The following is a 26,849-nucleotide window of genomic DNA, read 5'->3' as shown; positions in this document are numbered from 1 at the left end:
TATCACCTTATGGGGGGCCCAAGACCAACCTTTTGGGGACGGGGGCTGACGAACTTCTGTTTCGGTCTTGTACACATTATAATGCTTCTATGGCATACATATGGAGCAGAGTTATGATTAAACCAGAAACAAGTCCAAAGGGTGGGGATCCCAAAAAATATTTTGCAATAATTTCAAGGTAGTGAGATCGTTGATAAAAATACAGTTTTTGATACATTTCAGGAAGGCATCGTCGGGCAGTGGAGACTGATATGTTCAACAGTTCATCAGCTTACACTTTGACGTTTCTTTCATATGTCATAATTGTACAAATGTGATACAAATTTTACTGGCTACTAAAATTGTTAGGTTGGCGAAAAAACAATGCACATCAAATTTGGCTCAATTCCAACCTGTAGAAACAAAGATATAAGATTCAATATGAACTTTTTTTTCAAAATTTTACGGAAAACCCCCATGAAATTATTAGGTTGTGTAAAAAACGATGCATAACAAATTTGGTCAACCAGTAGAAGCGAAGTTATTGGAGTAAAAAATTATTATTTACAGTGGGAAATTCTACCAATTAATCATAGAATTTTTCCCAAATAAGATTAGAATTAGAATTACTGAAGTCACGAAAACTTCGACACTGAATGCAGCTCATATCCAAACATTGTTCATTCACATAAGCATGAGAATAGCAAATGTCTGTACAACAAGCTTGGCTCGTTTTATCTGTAACATCTTCAGGAAAGCTAAAAATTATATTCTAATTATAATTAGAGCATAGAAACACATTTCATAAATTAGATTACCGGCATTTTTCTATAATTTTGGAGATTTTGCTCATTATTTACAGAACAAGGCATGGATCAATTGCAATGCAACGATACAACGAGGAATAATAAAAGTGCTTGATTGATTGAAAAAGGAATGAATTAAACTCGAGTAATGAACAAAATGGAACCGCATATAAAGAATAATGTTGGGTGATATTCCTGACGACCCCAGTTATGATTTCGGCAGAGATATGATGGCCATAGTTTTCATCATTGCTGCCAGCTTTTCTGCACTCGCGTCAATTAGACAAAGATCTGCAGCCCGGAATCGACGAGCTGATTTGCCTCTTCCTTATATCGGGAGACATGGCTGGAATGATGAAAATGTTTGTCAGTTCTGGAATGATAAAATTGACTGTGGCAGAGTATTAGGCGCATGGACAGCGCATTGGACACGTTCAGTCGTTGACATAGCCAGGGGCAAAAGGAGCCATGCCGCCCTCATATATATTTTGTGAATTTTCGTAAAGCATTTTTGGTAGATGAATTCAACCTGATATTTTTCTTCCATTTTCATGTTTATATTGTATGTACAGTAGGGCTCTTCAAAATGACTTTTTTTCTCAAATCGTACTGGCTACTTGATAAAATTGGTAGGTTACCTAATTTAAGCCTACACACAAAATTTGGTTCAATTCCAGCCAGTAACCGCTTTGCTACAGGAGAAGAAAGTTTCTATTTATTATATAAAAATAAATGATAAATTTGAAAATTTTCTGTTCACCCCATGAAAGTGTTAGGTTGTCTATAGAAACGATGCTCACCAAATTTGGTTCAATTCCGACCAGTGGAAGCGGAGTTATTGCCGTCGAAAAATTTGTATTTTAATAAAATAGTATTTACGGTGAGCACAACTATAATAAATAAACAAAGAATCGGTCATCGTAAATACTATTTTATTCAAATCCAAATTTTTCGACGGCAATAACTCCGCTTCCACTGGTTGGAATTGAACCAAATTTGGTGAGCATCGTTTCTATAGACAGCCTAACACTTTCATGGGGTGAACAGAAAATTTTCAAATTTTTTATTATTTATTTTATATAATAAATAGAAACTTTCTTCTCCTGTAGCAAAGCGGTTACTGGCTGGAATTGAACCAAATTTTGTGTGTAGGCCTAAATTAGGTAACCTAATAATTTTATCAAGTAGCCAGTACGATTTGAGAAAAAAGTCATTTTTAAAGAGCCCTAATATACACGCTGTCCTAAATCAAATGTTTTTGAAAAATGTGTATAATTTCCAGAATTGTGCAAATAACCAGTGGTGTAGCCAGGGAGACGAAAAGAGACATGGCCTTCCAAAATATTTCGTGAATTTTCGTAAATCCACATAAAGTAGTTTATTTTTGGCAGATAAATTCAACTTTAAATTTCTTTATTTTATTTGTGCACCAAACTCCCAAGTAAGTTTTTTTTAAATTGTGCATAATTTCCAGAATTGAGTTACGCCGTATTTGCAATTATGAGGGAACTGCATATTCCTAGTATCACCCAAGGTCGCCGGAGACTGGTGGGGTACTTTGGACTATTTGGTACCGGACAATTCCGCGCCATGACACACAAAGACATATACACACAGTTTTTTATCAACATGGCAAATTTCTGAATTCGCGAAAACTTGGATGTTGAATTAAATTCCGAATTAGTAAGAAATACAACAATCAAACTCCGTTTGTATCAAATTAGATAATTCACGAGAATGGCAAATTTCTTCTGGCTTGTTTTGCACGACACAGTTCTTCTGTAGTATTTTCAGGAAAACTTAAAATTATATCAGAATTAAAATGTGAGTATAAAAAACATTCCACAAATCTTATAGAATTATATTCCGGCATTTCGCTCTACTATATCTAATTATACAAGTAGAATCATCTAGTCCAAGTCTGTCTGACAGGCAATTAAGCTTGCCGCAATCCCCGCTTACCGTCGTCAGGCTGTTGCAGTATTCTCCGTATTTCCTCGTTGGCAGCCACGGAAAGCGCCGAGCTTCCCGATTCCTCGGAGATGCAAGCGTCTCTATCGGCACCAAGAGCTAGGAGCAGTTGAACGAGGGCGGAGTTTCCGCGAGCTGCCGCGATATGTAGTGGAGTCAAGCCGTCGAAAGTCATTGCGTCGATGTCTGCACCTCCCTGCAAAGTATACAGAAATTCAACACGAATATTGCTCAAGGAAAGCAGATGTTGTCATTAACGAAATACTGCAGCTTTTTCATAGCACTCAAGCATTTTTGCCTACACACTACTTCTTTACCTCCTGGTGGCGGCACCCGCATTGAAGTCGGAGTTTTACTTTGCGACTGCACATTTATCATTTTAGTGAGCGTAGTTGGTTAGAATTTGTTACAAAGCGTAGATCTGTGTAAGCTCTATGAAAAGCAATCACCTATCAACCTCAAACTCGTTTGAACTTCGCTGGAATTGTTGATGACATGACGAAATCACGTTTCATTGTTATGTCACAAATACACAATAATCTCACAAAATGTGTCGCCCAACTTTTTACGTAATAACCCGCGAATGCAGCTAGCAAATTCTTCCAGTGATGGCTTGATGGAAAGCTGAGATTTGGCAGTTGCCACAGCGACAGTAGCACTGATTTCTGACGCCGACTGGCATAACCACCGCCGCGAGAATGAGAGAAATTAAGTTTTTAAAAATGCTAGATTTCGGTAGATGCATAAGGTGGTGGGTTCAGATCAAATTTAGTAGTCTATTTCTGCGCTAACATTTTCTTGGCCGTCACATGAATGTCAAGTAGCTATATTATTTTACAGTACTTCTACATCAAAGTCTGCAGGTTATTAGGCGAAACTAGGCCGAGAAATCGAGAATACTTATTTTTTTAAATCGTTAGTTCTACTTGTACTTATAGTGAATTTACTTCGTGATTTCTACTTCTACTAGCGTACCAACAATGACTCAAGACTAGGGCTACGATATTTTGAGATCCGAAAAAGAGGGGCACTTTTCAAAAAATTGTGAAAGCCCTAGCATCAGAAAAGAAAACTGGTGATTTGGAAGCAATAGTACTGTGTTGACAAAAAAAAAAGTCATTACTGGGTACATTTTTTTAACCTAAAAAACTGAAGATTTTAACCTGAACAATCAAAATTTTGACATTTATTGACCTTGAAAAAAAATTTATTTTGACAAAATTTTAATACAATAGCAGCAGCTGTTAGCTGACAACGCTGAAGTTGTGTGTACTGTACACTGCTGGTGACACACCGTGTTGCTTCACTCTGACAATTTTGTCTACATCGCTGTTTTCATCATGCGCTTCTTGATATAAGAATCAATAGGATATTGCGGTACGTTGAGCACAACACCATGTCAACCTATTTCTTTCTATTGACCGTTTATGATTCACAATGAGCAGACAATGGGCCGTCTACAATGGTAGGCCTATAAGTAAGACTACAAGCTGTAAAAAGTTTACCAACATTTCAAAATCTCCGATACAAACGAAATACAGGTGGCAAAAAATTTTGACTTTGTAGCAATTTTGACTTATTTTGACATGTCAAAAAAAAATCGCCCTAGTCATCACTTTGACTCGACTTCCGAATCACCCGCTTATTACGATACTCCTGTGGTATTGACTAAAAGAATTATAAAACAAAAAAGAGCATCTTTCCCATCTCTACTCCTGAAATACCGTCGCACCATATTTTTCGTCGGTTAGCTTGCCAACTCTGGCGTTGGCTACGTCAGAGAGAGAGAGAGAGAGAGAGAGATATGGTATTCTTTTTCGCCTGCACCATCGAGATGCTTTGACGACGGAGATGCGATACGGCCTTTATAGCAAGGTCATCTAGTCTGCACCCCAGGTTTTTTCTCCTCCATGCTATCCGTGATTGCTGAGCGCCTAGCAGGATAGCCGCGGATACCAGTTTTAGAGTCTTTGGTCTGACCCGGCCGGGGATCGAACCCACGACCTACCGATCGAGAAGCCGGACGCACAACCATTACACTATCTCGCTATAGTAGAGTTTTTGATCACATTTGAATACTTTTTCTAAAAAAAGAGAACAAATTCCCAAAAAAGAGGACACTTTCAATTTATTGAAAAAAGAGGAAAAATTCTCAAGGCCGTCTGGTAATCCTACTTGAGTCGAGTAGAGCCATTTTACAAAATCAAGAAAATGACTTGAGTCATGTCGAGTCGCAAAAAATACATGACTCGAGTCATCACAACCCTCGTCAAAGGTGAAGTCGGAGTGGGATCCTCCCGGATCAGTTTTCTTAAACCAAACCTAAAATATTTACTCTTTTACTTATCTGGAATTTGCTACTTCTACTTGTATTTGAGAAGAAAATTTTGCCTTTAATTCTACTCGAGTACCAATGGTTAGAAAAAATGAGTTTCACATGACTTGAACTTGAGGCTGAACAGTCATAAACCATGTGACTTGGACTCGAGATTCATCACTACGACTCAGACTTGACTTGGCGGTGAATTGAAAATGACTCGACTTGACTCCGAGTTGAAACTACAAAATTAAAATTGACTTATGACTCAGAACCTTGTGACTTGGTTACAACTATAGCCCGACCGATATCAGATTTTCGGGCCGATACCGATGTCAGATTTTCGGGCCGATACCGATAAAACCAATATCTAACACCTTCACCGATGACCCCCATATATTCAGCTGATAAACAAAAGATGTGAAATTTATCTTGAAGGGCCCATCATAAAAATTTCAGAGCATTATTTGAACAGCTTTATAGCCATTGCTATACTTTGGGCATGAAATAAACCAGAAAGGCCGCGTCTGGACACCTGTAAAGTGTAAGCTATGTGAAATATATCAATATTTCCAGTCTAGCGGTCAACGATTATAGTTTTCTCATTTCCAATCACTGAAAATCAGCCGATATTTTTTCACCTCCAATGGCCGATACCGATAATTCTTTTAAAGAGTAATATCAACTTGGCTGCCATACGTTAATTAATCGGCCGGGCTCTAGTTACCACCATGTAACCGCCGTTTTCAAAATATCAAATGTCACTGCCATTTCCTACCTTGTTAACAAGGAAGGTTGTGAACATGGTGTTGTCCTTTTCAACAGACATGTGGAGAGCGGTCTGGCCGCTTTTCAGTTCCCGTTCGTTGATGTCCAAGCTCTCGCGGAGTAACAATGCTTTCAAGCATTCGATCGATTTATCGGATTTGCTCTGGGCGAGAATGTGCAAAGGAGTGAGCCCTGGAAAGATAAATACGGACATTGTGATGTGCATGACACTATTACACGACATTCAATACATACTATTACAAACTACCAATCTAGTTTTTTACGGTCAGGTAATGTTGTAATTCTTGCTTCAGTTCTAGTTGCGGACTTTGAAAAGTGAGTAGGCCTACAGTAGTTCTAGTTTTAGCTGCGAATTTTGAAAAGTGAGAAGTTCTAGTTCTAGCTGCGAATTTTGAAAATTGAGTAGTTCTAGTTCTAGCTGCGAATTTTGAAAAGTGAGTAGGCCTACAGTAGTTCTAGTTTTAGCTGCGAATTTTGAAAAGTGAGAAGTTCTAGTTCTAGCTGCGAATTTTGAAGTGAGTAGTTCTAGCTCTAGTTCTAGTTGCTTATTTTGAAAAGTGCATTTTAGTTCTAGTTGCGCATTTGATAGAAAAATAGTTCTAGGAATCGTGATACCAGTTTCTGTTCTGTGATGTTTTTTCATCAATTGCTAGCTCAGAATAATCATTACTTTCCATTCAGTATGCATGCCTCCTCTTTGCATCGCCTAGGCCAGAGGTCTTAAACTCAAATGTGCTCGCGGGCCAGTTTTCCAGTTTTGACGACGCCGCGGGCCGCAGCATTTATAGGGATAGTCTATGTCTTTCCAAGTAGGTCTTATTTGGCGGGAATTAATTGTTCTATTGAAAAGAAGTCGATCCAAAAGACTGACAGTATCGTCAAATGTGATTTACTCTTGTATAAATTCAGGCGTGGTACGAAAAGAATCATCACATTTATAACTATTTGAATAGAATTGTTGTTGTACTTGATATATATTAATTATCATAGCCACAATATGTGCGGACAAATGTATGATGCCATCATAAAAGCTATCGGGTTATAATTTTGCAGCAACTATAAATATATTGAATTTAACAGATTGATAATAGAGACTGATTTGATATCAAAACATTTTTTAGGTTGGGCATTGTAATTCCAATCCGGGATTCCGGTATACTTCTGATAAGTAGGCTAATAATCTCATGGCCAAATATCTTCAAATATAGGAGCAGAAACAAATATAATATAAATATAATAATGAATGTGTCCTAGTGATTGAAATGTCGGGACGCCGAACGGGTCATTGTTGTTACATCGTTGGAGCGTATAACTACAGTACTCGGTACTTGTAAGTGCCCTTAATAACATGGTTTAGCGACCAAAGATGTAACTGACAGATTGCCAATGGTTACCAAAACTACTTGCTTAGTTCGCGAAATACCAAGCTGCAACCTTCTGATCTATTACTATTCCCCTAATACGCGAATAGTTTGTTGCGTCCATGGTTCTAACAAATTCACGACATTCCGAGTCACTCCGAGTCCACTCGAGTCATTTTCATTTTGCCATCGAGTTAGCCCGAGTCTGAGTAATTCTAAGAAAGGTCGCGTCCAAGTCCAACTCACAAATTTCAGTCACGAATCGTCTAAGGGTCAGGTTTTATCATCATGAACTGGAAATGTGGCGAAATAGTGTTTCTTCCACTGCATGGTAGCGTTTGCAATTGATGTGATAGTGACGTTTGATGAATAGTTTCAGTCTTTCGGGGCAATTTAAGAGGGAATTTTGACTTTATAACCTGAAAAGATATATGTGACACTTAGGCCTATACATTGTCAAAGTATTAAAAATCTAAAATGTCGTCGCGGGCCGCACAAAATGCTCTGGCGGGCCGCGTGTTTGAGACCTCTGGCCTAGGCCAAGGTGGGTGTCTGATTCCATAGACTACTCCAAGTCGCTTCGACACCTTCCTATCTTTTCGTTGTATCGCATTTTTGTGGTGTATTGAGCTGATAAAATTGCTAATAAACCAATGATGATGATGATGATACTAAAAGTGGGGTGGGTGGATTTTAGAAGTCGAAAGCCCACCCATTTCAAACTCGCAGCCCGTCCCTTTGAATTGCCGAATCCACTTCCGATATTTCTTAGCTCATTCGGAATTTAGTAATTCAGACCGGTCTACACGATTTTTGCACCAGGACTAATTTGGGTCAATTATACCTAATTTGGTGGCGCTGAATACGAATCTGACGTTATTTTTGCTCCATCATGTCACGTTTTTGAGATATATATATATGTATATCTTGAGTATTTCTACTTTTTCGAGGAGAAGAAGAATTAGCATGATAAGTACGGGTGGAGCTTAATGATGATAAATTCTTTCAAATTGTCATGATAAGCACTTGTTTTTTCTTTAGAAAAGCAGACATCCTGTTCCTTCTAATGTTTCAAAGCAAGCTTAAAGGGTCACATATTCGGGTCATGTACAAGAGTGAACAATTCTCTTCTCCATAATATACCAACCATACAATGTTTGTTGTTTGCAAACTTTTACGTTTTGCGAAAGAGAAGTGTGCTGTCACTAAATGCATTGACCTATTAAGTCTGCAGGACGGATGTATAAAGATAGATAACGTCTGGAACTAAATTAGGTACGGAGCTACTAATCACAATCTTTAAACGAAGAGTGATATATAAAGATTATAACTGCTGCCGACTAAAAATAGTTGAATCCACATATAAATTTATGTGTCGAAAAGAGGTCCCGATCGAAAGAAGATAGAGAACCACTGGATTCCAGTTCACCGAAAACTCAGTTATTCCGTTCTACAACAACCCAGGTTTCATCACTACAGGTGAACTCAATAACAATATTTGATCTGTTGCTGTTGTATGCCTATCGTGATGTCACTAACGAAAGCCGATATTTGACTATGAAATTTATGAAAACGAGAAAAGTTCATACGGAAAAAATATGACGTGGAGAAATTCTGAGCACAGAATCAGATTCAGCAACCTCAAATTAGTCTATGTCAATCATTGAAGTTTTCGGCGCAAAAATATTTTCGAAATTTGTTGACCAGTGTTATCAGTGCCACAAATTAGCAACAATCGACAGTGCAGTATAATGAGATTTAATGAGTTGCCGAATAATTGAATCGAGTTAGTTGTGTTTTAGCCAGTTAGATTACTGATTATTAGGGCAATTTTTTTTTGACCTAAAAAACGGAAGATTTTGACCTAAAAAATCTAAATTTTAACCTTTTTTGACCTAAAAAAACTGAAATTTGACCAAATTTTGACCTCACGTATGCAAATTAGGTGTTTTCGCATATAATGTTCAAATTGTACCACTTATCTTCATTTCTGGTTGGAACTGTCTGTCCTTACAAAGTAGATTGGCCTGAAAAAACGTTTTTGGCTCAAAAACTTACAGATTTTTACATGAAAAACTAGTATTTTAACGAAATCTGGCCCTATGAAGAATTCCATTAGTTACATTACGTATTCTGGTGGAAATAATTAAAATTTCTTGTAGTACAACGAAAGATCCTTTCCTACATTCTCGGGTAGAAAGTGTCTGTCGTTACTACGTAGCTTGCCAAGAACGGAGAAAGAACGTTCAACAGCAGCATTTGTTGGCTGACAACACTCAAGTTGTGTGCACACTGCTGGTGACAAACCGTGTTGCTTCATTCTGACAATGTTGTCTATATCACAATTTTTCAGCTTGCGCTTCTTGATATAAGAACCATGCAATGTCCAAGCAGTCTTGCTTCAGCTAGGATATTGCGGTACGTTGACCATAAAACCATGTCACTATTTGTTTCATTTGACCATTTATGATTCACAATGAGCAGACGATGGTCCGTTTACAACGGTAGGCCTATAAAGTAGGCTACAAGCTGTAAAATATCAAATGATAAGTTCACCGACAGCGCAAAATCTACGATACAAACGAAATGCAGAGGTCAAAAAATGTTTGACTTTGTAAACAATTTTGACAAATTTTGACCTAACGCTACAATTTTGACCTAATTTTGACTTTTTTTGACATGTCAAAAAAAAATTGCCCTACTGAATATATTGATGGTTGTTAGTTCTGGTTCTAGTTGAGTTTGGAAAAGTGAGTAGTACTAGATGCTCATTTTGAAAATCCAGCAGTTTGTGCGAGTCCGCACATTTCAATTTATGAGGGACTAAGGACGGCCATTTGTTCGTGAAATGACGACGTAATCGGCAGTTGTACGAAACTGTTTAAAAGAAGATAAATACTGGTTTAAGCCTAGTTATGTGTGTAAGCTAAGAAAAGACTACTCCGAGTCGTTTCGACATCTTCCATCTTTTCATTGTATCACAATATTTGTGGTGTATTGAACTGATAACAATTGCTAATAAACCGAACCGACCATTTTAATAACAAAATTTCAACAGTGCAATTTAGGGACATTTGGCATTGCAATAGAGGCTACCAAATAGAAAAGTCACAGTTACCATGAACTTGCCTAACGGAAACTTTAATAGAACCATGTAGAGCAGGGGTGGGCAAACTACGGCCCGCGGGCCGCATGCGGCCCGCAACACCGTTCTGTGCGGCCCGCGAGAGTCTGAAGAAACTTTTTAAAAATACTGATAAAATGCGTACTAAAAATCGAATTAATGCAGGGACTTGATTAACTTTTTCTTAGTTTATTTCACCCTGATATTTCTAATACAGTGTTTCTCAAATTGGTGGGCGCGCCCGCCTTCGGGGCGTGAAAACATCTGATAAGGGGCGCAAAGCTTTGCCCAAGGGTAAAAAATTTTCGAGCTCCGCGCGATTTACATCCAATTCATAGCTATTGCTCTGTATTTAGTGTAAATTAAGTATTCAAAAATCTCTCATCCACAGTCGTAACCTTCCATGCCAGCTAACTACCCGTTAGGCTTGCTAGCATCGTGGTTGCGTTTTGTGATATGACGATAAGGGAGCGCGAAATCTTTCACCATCATAAGGGAGGGGGTGTCTTAAAAAGTTTGAGAACCACTGATAAAAGATAATTACTTAATATCACGGCGGGATAGCTGCAACGAGATTGACATAATTTGGACCACGGGTAGGATTTCAAATTGGCCACTCCATTTTTAATTATTTCAGTGTTCTGCTTATAAAAAACGATTCGGGCGTGTCTTAGGTAGATTCGTTGTCTGTATGCGTAGAATTGGGGTATTTATATTTTATCTACACATAGTAGTAGCGTGTTGAAGCTAACATGGTTATGATGCTGTCAGCATTTTGTGTCCTGCAACTGAACCAAAAGTGGAATTAGTAAATCTATGAACAGATCGCTGCTCACAGATTTAAATTTCAATCCTGTTCGAAGAATCGGGCCAACCGACTTTCATCTCTATAGCTTTGACAAATTGGTTATTGAGGTCCGCCAGCCTATAAAATCTCGTCACTATATGTTTCTGTCGCGTGTACCATATCCTCAAAGCAATATTTGGCTTGTATTAAATAAGCGCATATATTATATCCATGTCCTCACTATATAATCAAACATCAATATTGCGTTTTGGTTTATAATCTCAATTTTATACAGTACGGCGCGCGAATGGATTCAGATGTTGAATGCGGCCCGCGAGCTCAAAAGTTTGCCCACCCCTGATGTAGAGCAAGTGTAATAACAAAAAACCAGAGGAAAATTTCTTATTGAATCGAAGTTTCCAATATTTGGTTTTGATTAGCAGACATTTGTCGTTATTAGATTTTGGGTTTATTTTGATTTCTGAAGGTTCACTGGTTAGCAAATGGTGTTTGCGAATTACCAACAATATTTGACACAGCAATGTATTGTTGTGCCCAACATCGGTATAACCTAGAAAACTAACCCTTGTAGTTGTACATTTCTTCTCCATAACCTTTGGCAGAAAGCAATAATGCGACAATATCCGCACGCCCCATCTCACAAGCAAGATGCAGTCCTGTATTGCCATTACCATCAACCACGCTTGGATCAGATCCTGAAAGAGACAGAATAGCTCCATGCAGACTTGTACAAACTACCAATCTTGTTAGCTGATGGTCAAGTAAGTACTGGTTTTTGAGTAGTTCTAGTTCTAATAGCGGATTTTGATCAGTGATTAGTTCTAGTTCTACTTCTAGTTGTGCATTTCTAAAAAAAATAGTTACCGAACAACTGTAACAGCAACTGTATTGCTTTTAAAAGCGCAACTAGAACATGAACTACGCTGTAGTTAGTTGCGTGTCAACTAGATTGGTAATTTGTAATTTGGCAAGATGATACGGCAACATAACTGCTTCATCTTTCAATCCTCAGCTAATCGCACCTGAATGCAAGAGCGATTCCACAATCTTGACGTCTCCCTTTAAAATGCAGATATGCAGAGGCGTCTGCTGTGCGTCGTTGTAAACATTCAGTAACGAACCACTCGGCTCCACCATTGTTGCGTAATGAGCGAATTTCAGGAGAATGTCGGTGTGTCCGTGGAGTACGGCCAGGTGCAGGCATCTGCAACGGGGTCGTAACCTAGTCACTTGGTAATTTTAATAGTTTTGACTCAAATCAAGTCGAGACATTTTCATTTCACCACCGAGTCCGATTCAAGGAGCAACGGGTGGAGTCCCTGTCATAGTATAAAGACTCGAGTCCCGGTTGGGTATCGAGGAGTTCACTTCTGTTAAACTCTGGGGTGATACCGCAGGCTATGGATTCATAATGTACTAATATTCTCACTCTTATGCATGCTTATTCAAACAGATGAAAACAGTTTCTGGGCATATTTTTCAATTTTTATTGGTCCTCACTCCTCATATACGTGACTTCAATAGTCACATAAAGTGTGTCGAGTCATTTGTCATTTTTTTAGAATATGACTCGAGTCAAGTCGAGTTAACAAAACATTGGGACCCGAGTCGAGTCCCTGTCTCTGTGCGTTACTCACGTGCTGTTGTGAACTTTCGTGAAAAATTGCTTTGCCGAGCGCATGGCCTCCGCATTTCCCGATTTGTCACGCAGTAGTTTTTTAATCTCCCTCAGCATAGATTCAAGAAGCTTCTTGGTAAACGTATCGTTGATCGAATGCTCTTCCGGTTGCGTTTCTTCAGCAGTCTGACAGAAACATTGGTACGGTAACTTGTTCAAAGGAGCGTAATATGCGGAGCATGGAACAAAAAAGCGTTGTGCACATGGAATGCGGACTTGACCAATAATATTGACGAAATTCATCCATGAATTAGAGAAACTTTCATGACATCAATGCTATGGCTGAGCGCAATGACTCGAGTACTCGAATCTGAATAGAGTATTATGTATTATATCCAATGATTCGAGTCAAGTAGTATAAGATGAGTTTTTCGAGTACTAAATTATATGCGCCTTGTCAGTGAGAGTTAATTCAGCAACGACAATTATAGTTCTGATACTATGTTCCACTGCGAAATGGACCCACTTTTCATCCAAGTTTCATTGTTTCATTCATCAAGTGAAACTTTGCAATAATTCAGGGAGCATTCGCAAGCCTTTGGAGGAAGTAATTAATTCCGAATCCCAGGCATACACAATAATAAACGGCCCAATTTCAATCTTCAATCAAAATGATTGTCATGAAAATCTGTCTCGCAAACAATTTCATTTAGGAGGAAAACATGCATTTGCTCGTTTAATCGCGTGCAGATGACGTGTTTGTGATATTTGACAAATTGAACAGGAAACTGTATCATGTAGAAATTCTTCGCGACCCACAGGTTGGGAAGCACCGGTCTGCGTGGTCCATTACAACTATCCGAAATCCGTATCGAGAGATACGCCCGTGAATAGCAAAAAGGTCAAACGACCCTGACATGGAGTATAGATAACTAACCTACGGATAGATACGCAACACCCGTCGTCACGCTTGCTTGCCCGGAGGAAATTACTGCTCAGCAATCAAAACGCAGCATAATTGCCAATCCCATAGCTGACGACTCGCGCGCTTCGATTCAATAAAGTTGATCTTATTTGAAAGCTACTGTAGCACTGATTCCGAAAATATACATTATAATCCAATCAGGGCAATGGAACTCCCTTGAAATACACCTCAAAGTCTGAAAATCGGCATTGTTCTAAACAATCGCAGCGACGCAGCACAATGACCATAACAATGGCTCTTGCATGGTTGCGATTGTTCAAAACAATGCTGATTTTCATACTTTGAGGTGTATTCCAAGGGGGTTCCATTGCCCTGATTAGATTTTAATGCAAACTTTCGGAATCAGTGCGGCAGTAGCTTTCAAATAAGATCAACTGTATTGAATTTAAGCCTGCGGGTCGTCAGCTATGGGATTAGCAATTGTGTTGCGTTCAGATTGCTGGGCAGTAATTTCCTCCGGGCAAGCAAGCGTGACAACGGGTGTTGCGTATCTATCCGTAGGTTAGTTATCTATACATGGAGCAACCATTCTGAATATATACCCCAAACAACATATTATTAGGAAATGATGCAAAAGAAAAAGAAATTTTTTGTAGAAGTCAACCATGCGCAATTTCAGAAACTGCAACAAGTGCGAAGTGGCATAAGTAACGGCGAATTCGTTTTAAAACCTGAAACAGAAATGTCACAAACCTCGACGGCCGAGGTTTTTTTCGAAAAGAGAGAAATTTTACTGCGAAAGGATCGTGCAAGTGATCTGAAGTTCCGTTGAAGAGGTGAAGTTCTTCTGGAGTCTTGTTGAGGTGAAATTCTTCCGGAAGGTCGTTGGGGAGGTGAAATTCTTCCGGAAGGTCGTTGGGGAGGTGAAATGTTTCCGGAGGCTGGTTGAGGAAGTGCATGTTTTACGTTGAGTTGTCTATGGCGTGAAATTGTTCCGGAGTCCGGTAGAGCACGTCTTTGTGGAGATCTTTGTCGTCTATGACTATCTGGTCGAGGTCTCCCGTACATGCAGTGCACACGTAGTTGAGGACGTCTATATTCTTCGGATGGATGTTGAAATCTTTCGGAGGACTGAGCCGGTGATATGAAGTCTTGACGAGGATGTGCAAAGTCGGTCCGCAAGTCATCCACATATGCTCCAGAATTAACCGAATTCTGAAAACGATGGCACTGGTATGCAATCGGATACCCCGCTATCAATGGGCAGACTTCAAGACTGGGTGAGATGGCCATTTCACAAGAGACGGTCAAAGCAGTCAATAAAGCTACATAAGTTAAAGTAGTGACACACACTAGAACCTAAGTACAAGTGGCAGTTAGTGCTCGGCAAAACATCCCAAACCTCAACTTTTTCAAAGTACGCTACTCGAACGATTTTCCGCTACGTGCAATACTCAGACTCACTCCAGTAAATCCAAGTTTTCGCTACTTCTACTCCTGCATACTTCTGGACTTGCTCACTTACTTTTCGCTATTTAGAAATTGCGAAATTGGCATTGGGTGCACATTAGCATGGCCTATGCAAGCAGACTTATAAGTAGGACTATCACAAACCTCGTCGTCTTCGAAGGCAGGAAGAAGTCTCATAGCTCTTGGCTGGATCAAAGCTAAAAAGTGAAATCTTGTTGCTCGTGGTGAACACTACATGAGCGATTGAGATCGTCAAAACTCACTTTCGTTTAGGAAACTCTCAACAAATTCCGAATCGATAGTTGGTATATCACCGTTGCCATCGTCAAAGTCAAGCTGGTCTAGTATGTTTGCATGGTCGGAACCCAACCCTTGACGATCAACCTGGAAATAATGGCAGCATTCTACTATATCATAGATCAGGGTTGTATTGACTCCACTTTTCGGTGACTCGATTTGACTCAGTCATTTTCCTAAAATAAGGAAAATGCCTTGAAGCAAGTCAAGTTAATCTGTGTATTGACTCGACTTGTAGCCTACTTGTGTCATTGCTTATGACTTGGACCAAGTCAAATGACTTGATACTCGGATGCCCGAAACAGGCACTTAATTGTAATTTCTATAAGTCTATAAGCACGGGTGCTTCAAAATGCAACCAGAAAATGTTTGAAGTGAGGAAACTAGTATAGGCTATCATGAAAGCAAAGGATTCAAAGTTACCTAGCAGAATTGAAAAATGTGGGTTTAACCGGTTGTCATGGGCTGCTTTTTCTGAAAAATTTTCTTCACTTTTCAAAACTGAAAAGCATGACCTCGGTGCGATGCGAAACCGATAGGCGATAAACCGCTGGATTCAGCGTTTCAACGCCTAACCTACTACGTCAAGCAACTAGACAACAGCAGTGCAACCGAGCGTGTATATAATCAAGAAGACGAGATAACCTTGTTGTAAAAATAGACAAGTTTTAATTAGTTCCCTCTGAAGTCCGCAACGTATAACTAGTGCGAATAAGTATGTGCTATTCACCACTGCGTGTTTATGGTGAATTGCTAATCGCTCCAGTGTTTTTTTTAGTCAACACCATTTATTTTAATTAAAAAGTGATCTTTCAGCGATTACAATTAGGTAGACTTATATTTCAGTAAATGATGGTTATTTTTTTTAATAATTGCATTTTTTGCGAGGGTGGTGGTCCCCATATGAACACCAAAATACGAGCGCAAAGAAATATTTCAAGTAGCATTATTCTGCTGTGTTGCTGCTTGATTGCATTATTGAATTTTCATTGACTTGATAACAAAATGTGGGTGCGTGAATTAAAGGGGCACAGCACTCTAAAAATGATGTGGTCTCAAATTGAAGGGCAAAACGAAAAAATAATTTTCGCCGCAGCCGTTTTCTTCAGAACACCACCGTAATGGAGCTGCAATTTATTGAATTTCCACAGGACCTTCAAGCTCCAGCTGCCGCGGCTACGTGTCGTCGTTTCTTAACCCGTTGACAAATTTATGGCACGATATCTTCACCGTCTCACTGGCTCGACGCGATTAGGCAATCACTTATGGAACGAATTTTTGATAGTTGTCAGGCGATGTTATGAAGGAATTATATCGTACACGCCAGAGCGGATTTAGTTGTCTTCCACGCCAGAGTGGTTTAGTTACGTTAAGTATAGGCGTAGGGTACCGGCGCTCAACGTACGATGTTGATTCAGAAGGATTTGTGTCTGGAGCTTGTCATGACTCTATAACATTTGCCAGTTGACTGATCCTGATATGCTATTACAGTTGTATATTGATGCAAAGCTATTCATACAGCTGTAATTTTCAAGCTGTGATTTTACAGCGTATTACCAGGGTTGTAATGACTTGACTCGAGTCACGATTTTCTAACGGCTCCACTTGACTCGAGTCATTTTCTCAAAACACGGAAATGACTCGACTCGACGCAATCTGTATATTGACTCGACTTGGATTCGGGTCATTGCACATGACTCGAACCAAGTCATATGACTCGAAACTCAGACGGCCAAGACCGACATTTCATTGAAATTTCGAAGAAGAGTAAAGTAACCACACTATTGGGATTTCGTCTATTGGTACTGGTACTTGAAAATGCGACCTGAAACTGCCAAGCTTGAGGAAAATTAGTATATCATAAATGCGAACCATGCGATATCACCAGATAGAGTTATTAAAAGTGGATTTATTAAGACTTAACTGGAAACTGAGCAGTCAACACAACAACTTGGACTCGGCCTCCAGTCATAATACCATGACTCGGACTCGACCCTCTGCTAGCTGACTTCGACTCGGACTTGACTCAGTGGTGAATTGAAAACGACTCGACTTGACTCGAGTCCAAACTATAAAATTGAGATTGACATGTGACTCGGAGCCTTGTGACTTGGTTACAACCCTGTGTATTATTGACTGCACAACCTTTAGAGTAGGACATGATCTATTTCTGTCCTAAAGAAATAGAATACACTAGGCCTGATTTAGACATAAATCTGCTGACTGAATATTGTCCGTTGAACGCCGTATCTAAACCATCTTGGTGTGTAAGACATATTTTCTTCATAACATCAGCTGACACCTCTCCAAAGTTCATTCTCTGCGTGACTGCCTAATCACGCCGAGCAAGTGAAGACATCGTGCCATGTAACGGGTTAATAAAATGACACGCAGTTGCGACAGCTGGGACGTGAAGGTCCTGTGGAAATTTCAATAAATTGCAGCTCAATTACGGTGGTGTTCTGAAGAAAATAGCTGCGGTCAAAAATATTTTTTTATTTTGCCCTTCAATTTCAGACCACATCATTTTTAGATTGCAGTGCCCCCCTAAGGTACACTGTGTTTTGTTGCTTGCAAGCTAGCTCACTTTTTACCGCTCTGTACAAGCAGTATGTAATTTTCGAAAACTACTGCGGGCCGAGATGGCATCGAATTCAAACTATCATGGCGCAAGGTGTTGGAATTATTTACTGATGATGTTAATTAAATCGGTTTTACAGGTCACTGATATTATTAGTGAATGTATTCTACAAATGCTACATGCAAACACATGCAATAGAATTTTTTAAATTTTACTGGCTACTTGATAAAATTGTTAGGTTAGCTAAAAAAACTGCAAACCAAATTTGTCATATCATAAATAGGCTACTACATTTTCATTAAATAGCGGAGGTGCAGTCAACCAGTTGTACGCAACGGAGTTCTATGAAACATGTGTGTCGAATGTCAAATTGGAATATATCGTAAGAGATTCAGAAAATTGAACATACATATTATAAGACCGCTACGCAGCGGTCGCGACCCAAATTTATACCTTTGCGAGCCACGCTTTAAGAACCCCTTGTTCTAATGATTAGAATTGAGCCAAATTTGACAGCCCTAATATGCATACGCTTTGAAGACACCCACTTGACATGATTGCACTGTATTTCACAGTAAATATTTACCAGCTCACCATGTTATGGGCAACGACTGTTCCTTGCACCATACTGTCATGAGGAAGAAGCCACTGGGGTTCCCACTGGGGATTCTGGGGGAGTGGAGGTAAATATGATGCTTGATCTCTCTGCCTCCGTGTCTGAAAATTATCCATTGGTGAATTTCCACATGACAGCGTTTTACCAACGGCATCAATCTACTCGTTCAGTGAAAGTTCGACACATTTGGATTTTTTTAAATATCGAGGTGAAAGAGAGAGAGAGAAAGAGTCTTTATTTTCATCCAACCAAAATACATAACAAACGGCAGTGATGGCGGTACAGAAAATATGCATGCACTGCACAGTATTCGGTATTAGATAGGAATGATCGATAAGACCGTGAAGGTCATCTAGTCTGATCACACCGGCATCAAACAGGTACACTTGACTCTGAACAGAATTGGTGCAGGAGGTTTTTCACATTATGCTCACTTGGAGATTTTAAGAGAGGGAAAGAGAGAGAGAGAGAGTCTTTATTTTCATCGAACCAAAATACATAACAAACGGCAGTGATGGTGGTACAGAAAATATGCGTGCACAGTATTCGGTATTAGATAGGAATGATCGATAAGACCGTGAAGGTCATCTAGTCTGATCACACCAGCATCAAACAGGTACACTTGACTCTGAACAGTCTGGCTGTAAAGAAATGTTTAGTTAAAGGAAAATAGAAAGAAAAAAATTAAACAATGGTGGCAAATGATCAATGAAGCAATGTCTGGGCGAGGCAGGGCAACAGTGTTAGTGTAACGACAAGAGGTGATCAAGTAGGGCTTTTTTGAATCTATTATAAGGCAATTCACGGATATGTGGTGGTAATGCATTCCAGATGATAGGTCCCGAGTAGTCGATAGATCTCTCAGTTAGATTTTAAGCAGGCTTCTAAATTGAGTTTCAGTGGGTTACCACAATATTTGCTATTGTCATAATTGCAGAGTTGACATCCTTGAAGGTGAAATTCAGAAAATTTTGTGTAGACGAAACTGAAATAATAGCAAATCTAAGAAGATTCAAATTCAAGTCGAAATACAATTCAATTCAATTTATTGCTAATATTTTCATCATTTCAATACACCGCAAGACTGCGATACCATGAAAGATAGAAAGGTGTTGAAACAACTTGTAGTCGTCGATATCAGACACCCACCTGGCCTAGGCGATATAAGAAAAGGAGGCATGCACATTTGTGGGCATGCTCGATGACAGTCGGATAGACGTCGAGATACTGTTCCACAAATCAAACAATTTCTACTAAATCAATACTAGTCAGCCCTCTAGTTTATCGGACCACGACCTGACATATCGATCTCGCCTTCCGACACATGCCACCTCTTTTTTTGCGTGTCCTTTTACATTACCTTCTTTTACTTTTCACTCAGTGTGAATGCCTCTTTTTTATATCGCTTAGAACAGGTGGGTATCTGATTTAAAAGACTACCATACTCCAAGTCATTTCGATACCTTCCTATCATTTCACTGTATTGCAGTCTTGTGATGTATCGAAATGATGAAATTGTTAATCATAAATTGAATTGAACAATGTGGGCTGGTGTATACACTATACATGCTAGAACAATTGCCAATAAAATGTTGACTGTAACCACTGAAATGAAGAACTTCAATTGGGCACTTCTAAGGGTATGGCGTGGAACAAAGAGTTACAACTTAAAAAAGACTGTTAAGATACAGTAAATGTAACATAATCAAACAACTTGATGCAACTGATGAGAAATTGAAGTCCAGTTGATAACATTATCGGAACGATCTAACTTACTGCCGTGTAACACAAAATACCAAACATGCTCGATTAAGAACGAAACAGAGACATCCACTGAAGGTTAGAGACATTTACATTTGGGAGAGAATGGGTAACTGATTTCAAAGACTAATCCAAGTCGTTTCGGCACCTTCCTATCTTTTCATTGTGTCGCAGTTTTTGTGGTGTTTTGAAATGATGAAAATATTATTAAACTGATACCGATACCATTGTATCGCAATTTTTGTGGTGTATTGAACTGATCAAAATTGCTAATAAACCAAAACCGAACCGAAAGTTGGTAGCATGATTTATAACATACGATGTTCGATCTCTGCATCAAGAGCGACGGGTCTATTGGTTTCATGTGAATGTCCACTTTTGGCTTGAGATTCCATGGTCGGTCTGGAGCCAGTTGTAACGGAGCCATCGTTGTGATAAGAGATTGATTGCTTGGTGGCCCACAGATGGTACGTTTACGCTTCACTGGGAGGTCTTTCAAAATGTGGAATAGCTTATGTTATTTAAATGTAAAATTTCTGAAGAATTTCAGGTCATTTTTAAAAATTGAAAAATCATCACGCACGGATGCAAACTGGTCAAGGGCGGCAACCAAGGTACTATTCGAAACCTACATTAAAGACCCAAACGTCGTTAAGCATTACTTTTTAGACATCCCAACAATTTCATAAGCTAGCCAGTAAATTTTTTTACTCTGACAGCTACGCTTATATAGGTTGGCATCGAGCCAAATTTGATAAACAGCCTGTTTTTAGTCAACCTAATAATTTCATAAACTAGCCAGTGTGATTTGACAAAAAAAGGTACTTCTTAACCACCCATCTGCACACGACATAAAACTACAACATTCACAATTTCTTGCTCCCAATGATGACCAAGATAGGCATGTAATAACGAATCATATGAGTCGGGTGTGTGTCTTGACCTTCGGCATACCCATTAAGAGCCACTGTAATATATATTCATAGAGATACACTCAACGTCCTAGGACAGCTAGAACAGAAGATATAGCCCTTTATGTGAGAGCATTCAATGATGCACTGCACGATTGTAGCCTAGAGAGGGTATATTTGGCAACATGTTTTTTTCTTCGACATCCAGTTTTGACATCTTGGATATAAGGGGATATTTTCATATTAAAATAAACCGGAATCTTTCCGGCCAACACTCGTCATTGGAAATATACAATGTTCTTTGAAATTATATACTAATTGCTGGCGATTACCGCTGATGTGTCAGCCGAAGATATCCTGGTTTATATCAATATGAATATATTATTCAATTGTATATTACAGTTCTTTTACCTCCAAGAAGCTCTTGGACATAATTAATATCAAATATGAAGGTATGAGCTTGTATGTGCAAAAGCTAGTCACAGAAATAACCGCAGCGGCCTAGCACAATCAGAACATAAGATATCGCGGTCTATTTTGCGGTGCTTCGCCTGACGAATAGCAGACAAAGAAAAAACAGAATAATCTGGTTCAGGGCAAAAGTTATCTGTTTAAATGGCGTCGTTCCAAGCTATAATCATAACACTGTTGCAAATAATGGAGACAAGCTTGACAAGCTTACCTTCGATTACAGGCGTGTAAGTGAACTGCAAGGGTGGCGAGGATTGCCCGTCAGATTTTCTCTGTAGCTGAATCTGTCAGATATATGAACGGGAAAAAAGAAAAATTCCATATCTAAAATGAATGCTAACTTGGAAGAGTTTAATTCTCCCTAAAGAGAAACTCACAAAAACTCTTGTGGATTGATCAATGTCTCGATTTCTGTAGGCGGGCGTCTTGAACACAATGGCATACTGTCGATGCACATCCATCGGTGAGAAATGACAAAAATCCTCCCAGATTTCGTTTTGCGACTCGTCCCGTTCGAACATTCTGACCTGGATATCGTCTGTCAATAGAGTAATCGTTGATGTGTGATCAAGAGGCCGCAACAAACGTATTAATTCACCTTTTTGTACTTTGTCACACAGCAAAAAGACTTCAGTACCCCCAGTTGATGGCGAGTCTACGCGGCTGATACGGCAAATCTTCAAAGTTGACTCTTTATTTCAAAGGTTGTGTTCGAAAAAATATTTTGATGCATTCAGCTGTGCAACGTGATCGGTATTTCAACGACATCAACTTACTATTGTCGACGATGGGGGTTGAAATCACAGGTGTTAGCATATTCGTAAACTCATTGTTTTGGTCTGGGAGATATGCGACGAACATGAGACGTACAGCGGAAAGATTCATCCGCTCGACTTCAGCTTTGGCTTGATCTCTGAGCTCTTTGTCTGAGTGAAACCAGAATTAAAGAGCTCACGGCACCAAGGTTAAATGAGGAAAAACGATATAGCAAAAAAATATGCGGAGCATGGTAAGACTGACAATAAAACCTAAATGAGATGACTAATGAGTAGGGCAAGTTTTTGCAACTTTTTTTTACAGCTTCCGGCAGCTTCCTAAATACTCGTAAGATATGTAGAATGCTGTTTCAAGCTGTTTGAAGGAATCTTATAGTGCAACTTTTTGCAACTTTTGTCCATTTTCTCCATGCAACTTTTTGCAATATTTTGCAACTTTCTCGATTTTTCATGAAAATATTTTCGATTTTGGTCAAATACACGGCCAAATTCAACTGAAACAGCGTAAATCAGCACCGAAGTAACGCTTTTACGGGTATTTCGGGAGCTGAGCCGGAAAATTGACCTTTTTTTTTAGTCAATTTGGGAAGTTGACCTTTTTTTTTTTAAGTCAATCAAGCAAATTGTGGTCAAAACGCAACTTCTGCAACTTTTTAACTTTTTACAATAATAAATGCAACTTTTCACGGATTTAACTGCAACAAAAACTTGCCCTACTAATGAGTAGGGCATTTTTTTACGAAAAAAAAACGGTAGATTTCGACCTAAAAATGAATATTTGGACATTTTTTTACTTTAAAAACTTAATTTGGGCAAAATTTTGCCCTCATGTATGTAAATTAGATGTTTTCACACATAATGTTAGAATTGCACTACATATCTTCATTTCTGGTTGGAAATGTCTGCCGTTACGAAGTAGTTTGAACTGAAAAAACTTTTCGACTTAAAAACTGACAAATTTTTACATGAAAAAATATCTGAACCTAAGAAAACTTTCAGTAGTCACATCACACATTATGGTATGAATAATTAAAATTTGTTATAGTACAACGAGAGATACTTCCTACATTCTTGGGTGGAAAGTCTATGTCTTTACTAAAAAGCTTGCCAAGAATGGAGAAAGAACGTTCAACAGCAGCAGTTGTTGGCTGGCAACACTGAAGTTGTGCGTACACTACATTCACAACACTTCATTCTGACTATGTTATTTAAATCGCAATTTTTCATCATGCGCTTCCTGATATAGGCTAAGAACCAATGCCGCAGTCTTGCTTCAGTTAGATTTTATTGGTATACGTTGAGCCTAACACCGTATCAACCTATTTGTTTCATTTGACCGTTTCTGTTTCACAATGGGCAGACAATGGGCCGTCTACAACGGTAGGCCTATTAAGTAGGCTACAAGATGTAAAATGTCAAATGATAAGTTCACCGACAGTACAAACATCTACGATACAAACGAAATGCAGACTGGAAGAAAATTTGGACTTTGTAAACCATTTTGACAATATTTTGACCTAATGCTACAATTTTTACTAAATTTTGACTATTTTGTACTGTCAAAAAAAAATCTCAAGTTATTAGCAAATTACAAACCTGTTTGTGTTGCCTGATATTGTTCCTTGAATCTACCATAGAGAATTTCTTCAGCACGCTTCTTTTTCACTTGTTGAATACCCAGATATGGGAATCTAACACAAAATAAAAGTTAGTTGGACCAGACCACTCCAGTCAGCGCATCAGAAGTTCTTACTGATATCTCATCTCTCCTGGGCCGCACGTTACAGTACAAATACCATTGTCACATTGCTTCCCAACAAGAGAGTGGACATGCGTTTTAGGATCTGGATCGTCGGTCACAAGTTGAATGACAATTTTGGCATAGCCTTTATAACCTGTGATCTAAGACAGTCCTTTTCAGGGTTGCAATGAATAGAGTCCGACTCGAGTCACGATTTTTTGGCAACTCGAGTTGAGTCGAGTCATTTAACGCATTTGAAAAAATGACACGAGTCAAGTCGAGTCACCGAAAATTTTGTGTATCGACTCGACTTGTACTCGAGACTAGGACGGCCAAAACCCATGACATTTCATTGTAACTTCGAACAATAGTAAAGTCACCACATGATTGGTATTTCGTCTACCAGTCCTGATACTCGGAAAATAGGGCCAGAAACTGGTAGGACTGGGGAAAATTATGATATTATGAATACGAGCCATTCCATATCACTCGAGCAGACTTGAAAGAAGTGACTTGGACTCGGTCTTGACTTGTTGGTGATTTGAAAATGACTCGACTTGACTCGAGTCAAAACTATAAAGATTTCTATATCCATCTACCACGGATTGGTCATATTACCATCCTCTTAAAAAAAACAATGCACAGTTGCACACTGATCTCGCAACACGACATCATGATTTGCAAGCCGTAAAGTCACAACGCAGTGCACAGATCAATATAGAAGATATTGCTGTATTTTGAAGTAAATATCCATAGAGCATAAGATGTGTGCCGTATACCAAGTGTGTATAAGAAGTCTTAAGAAGTGTTGAAATTACCATTCCGACAAAGGTTGACAAACCGTGGTATAAAAAATCAATACCTTTTCCACACGGAATTACGGAAATTTACAATTAGCACATTTCATAAAATATAACTATGCATTGGTGATATGTTATATATAGCAAATTTGGATTATATACGTTATAGTGGACAGGCATACCTTCTGACATGATAATATACTCAATGTTTTAATAGATTAAAGTTTTAGCAGCGTCTAGCAGTTTTTTTTTCAGAATGACTTACCAAATACAGCTTTAGAATAATTTATAATTTCTGGCTATGAAGATAAAACGATCGAATTTCATCATCAACAAACAATAGAAAGTCACTCAGTAAATCAGACAATTTAATGTTGGTCTAACCGGTGGTGTCAAACTCGGGCCAGACCGGTCAAAATGATGACAAAATCAATACCGTTGATATTAACTGGAATCCTTTATTATAAAGCCTCCATATAAACTCCAGTATACATTATATTATGGGCCATATGACGATGCCTTTATTCGCAAACAACGGAATTGGCCACAATTCACAATGATTGGCCGATTGAATACAGTCAAAAACCGCCAAAAATGGAGCGAACAACGACATAAGTTGGCATATTGTATGCGGTGCCAACTCAGTTTTAATCGTGATGCGACATTGGCCCTGCGCATGCGTTGTAAGTAAGACAAGATATTTAACTGTAGACACGAACACCCTGATTTGGTTCATTTCTATTAAATCACCATTAGGGTTTCTCCAGAAGCCGGGGAAACCACAGATGCATTATATTATTTGCAAAACTATTATTTTATCTGTGTATGCAATGGCAGCGCATTGGTGTCTTAGATTTTTTGAGTAACTATATTTTGGTCCATTTATCAAGAAAACTCAGAACTTAGTGTGCACTTTCTTGCCTTCTTGTAATTCGATGTCATTGTCACCGACTTGTTCCTCATGGTGACAATAGGGTGAAATCGCAGCGATGCCGCCGGGATGTTATATTGTGACATTGCTGTCTGGATGGATTATTTACATGAAAGTATTTCTTATTAAAAATTATAACTTTTGATAGAAATAATACAAGTAGGACTACGGTATACTTTCATTTCCTCAGAATTGCAACCCCTGGTTTAAACTTTGTAGCATCCTATATAACTGTGAATTTGCAATAGAGCTTTTTTTTCGTTTTTTTTATAAGCAATGTCATGGAAAGCGAAATCAATAGGTCAGGTCGTGGTCCAATAATCTTGAGGACAGACTAGTATTTATTTAGTAGTCACTTTGATAATTTTACCTCCACAGTAGGACATGATTTTCTAAATTCGTTGCTCCGAGCACCAGGAATTACACCGTGACACTTTCCTTCGCTTGGATACCGAAACCGAACGCTTGCCGCCGGTTGTTCTGATATGATGAGACTCGGACGTTCGGGATCCTACAAAACCAAAATTACACGCAGAGGCTTCATCATCAACATTAGCGCTGCGATCTGTCTACTAAAGGACAAATACTCACTTGCGGTGCACTGTCCGTTGTCCAGGGCAACTCTTCCAAGATAGCATCTGTATCAGTCATCTTTCAAGTTGAAAAGGTTAGTCCACATCTATCCTTTATTGTTGTAAAATACTTTAAACATGAATCCTGACACTGAAAGAGCATTATCATTTGCTTTCAAACATGTAGGCTATTCGGCGAGAAATCATACAATACAGGCATAAAC

At 38.9% G+C, this 26,849-nt stretch overlaps 1 long non-coding RNA gene and 1 pseudogene across 2 annotated transcripts; one reads left to right on the top strand and one right to left on the bottom strand.

Annotated features, from left to right (window-relative positions):
• On the bottom strand, positions 1–26,849 carry LOC145438616 (nuclear factor NF-kappa-B p105 subunit-like; annotated as a pseudogene). The gene is made up of 19 exons (XR_013914981.1): positions 26,645–26,849; positions 26,424–26,564; positions 24,335–24,483; positions 24,178–24,272; positions 22,582–22,731; positions 22,404–22,496; positions 22,183–22,343; positions 22,017–22,089; positions 20,743–20,915; positions 18,641–18,763; positions 15,432–15,552; positions 15,313–15,365; positions 14,452–14,913; positions 12,793–12,959; positions 12,178–12,359; positions 11,719–11,850; positions 5,852–6,033; positions 2,748–2,952; positions 1–1,131 (listed from the first exon to the last, which is right to left on the bottom strand). The product of XR_013914981.1 is annotated as a nuclear factor NF-kappa-B p105 subunit-like (transcript).
• LOC145438618 (uncharacterized) lies at positions 19,119–22,089 on the top strand. The gene is made up of 2 exons (XR_013914982.1): positions 19,119–20,042; positions 20,078–22,089. It is a non-coding gene; the product is annotated as an uncharacterized LOC145438618 (long non-coding RNA).

This window comes from Botryllus schlosseri, chromosome 5 (genome assembly GCF_051294905.1).
Source record: "Botryllus schlosseri isolate E-star chromosome 5, Bs_hap1, whole genome shotgun sequence".
In the NCBI taxonomy this organism is placed as follows: Eukaryota; Metazoa; Chordata; class Ascidiacea; order Stolidobranchia; family Styelidae; genus Botryllus; species Botryllus schlosseri.
The sequence above is the reverse complement of the archived record's forward strand: the minus strand, read 5'-3'. Positions and strand labels throughout refer to the sequence as shown.